The sequence below is a fragment of the Sceloporus undulatus genome, chromosome 9, assembly GCF_019175285.1.
Source record: "Sceloporus undulatus isolate JIND9_A2432 ecotype Alabama chromosome 9, SceUnd_v1.1, whole genome shotgun sequence".
NCBI lineage: Eukaryota > Metazoa > Chordata > Lepidosauria > Squamata > Phrynosomatidae > Sceloporus > Sceloporus undulatus.
Genome location: NC_056530.1, coordinates 16,650,129 through 16,651,574, shown reverse-complemented (window position 1 = coordinate 16,651,574; position 1,446 = coordinate 16,650,129). Strand labels below are relative to the sequence as shown.

Below are 1,446 nucleotides of genomic sequence, written 5' to 3'. Positions count from 1 at the left end.
CCAGTGTTGTGTACTACTTAAATTAGCAGATTTATTTATTTATGCATTTCAAATTTTCTTTCCCACCCTTTTTGTAGATATGTATGTAGTATTTACTCCAGCCTATAAAGACCAGATTGACTGTGACCTCCCAGAGTACTTTTTCCGCCATCGCTCCCACTTTATGGAATGGCCTGCCGGACGAGATCCGTCAAATTACCAACCTAGACAGGTTCAAGAAAGCTGTCAAGACGGATCTCTTCCAGCAGGCCTTCCCGGAATAAATTACTTGGCCATGTAATGACTCCCGCACAGAATGACTCTGCCCACCATTATTGTTTTAACTGTACTCAAGTTGGAATACAAAATTAAACAAGGCAGTAAAGAAAATCAATTTAAGAAATAGTTAACTTCCTCTGGCTTAAGAAAGTAAGGATAAAGTGCATATATATACCATCCCAGAGGTTCTCAGTAAACCAGTGAAATGTTCTGTAGGGATAGGTGGGGCTTGTTACCTGGTGTTTACATTGATGGTTGGGGTCCAAAAAGAGAATGTTATTGGCAGCAGCCTTGGACGTACCAGAGCCAAAGTCTCCATGGTTTAATAACATACCCAGGGATCTGGCTGCTTAAATACACCAATCAGTAGTTTAATTTCCTCCCACTGATTTGAAGAGGAAGGAAAACACAAGAAAAGAAGACTTTCAGGGTAACCAGTGACCTCCTCCAATACCTCGTACCTCTCATTGTGGCCACAGCAAGCCAAATGGGCTTTGCAATTATTGATCACTGGCCATGTGTATATAATATACATACAGTATAATAAAGCAGCCATAATACCACATTATTTAAAGATTGACCACAATCAAGTAAATCTTGATCAACAGAAGGGCTGTTCTATAAACTGGTTGCTACCATTGAAATTGCCATCTCTCCTATCTCTACCAGAATTCCCCACGCACTATGGCAGCCACTTGGTGTTATAATCCAAACAGTCATTTTTGTACACTCGGGGGAAATGCTAACAGTGATTCTATGATCATCAAGACATGATACTAAGACAAAGGTACAAACAGATTGGGCAAGTGTCATGGGCTGGGGCTGCATTGGTCCCCAGGGAACTTCAGATGGCCAAACCTCCTGTCTTGCCATCCTGAAAAAATATCCATCAAGTGCTCCATGGGGATTGTTTGTGTCAATTTCACCACTCTATGAGGAGCAGAAAAACCCCCAGGATAGAATCATAGAATCATAGAGTTGAAAGAGACCTCTAGGGCCATCAGGTCCAACCCCTTGCCATGCAGGAATACACAATTACTCTACAGACCTGTAGTGAACTGGAAATCATACCCTGGAGTGTTTGGAAGCATTTTAGGGCAAAAATTAGGAGATCCTGTGGGGCCAAACATATGGTCCTGGAGCTGCATGTGAACCAGCCATACTTTCCCCAATTTGTTCTACTTAATA

The 1,446-nt window shown here is 41.9% G+C and overlaps 1 protein-coding gene across 1 annotated transcript in view; it reads right to left on the bottom strand.

Annotated features, from left to right (window-relative positions):
* LOC121915500 (alpha-tectorin-like) overlaps positions 1 to 1,446 on the bottom strand; it is a 16,639-nt gene that overhangs the window by 10,731 nt on the left and 4,462 nt on the right. The window lies entirely within an intron of this gene.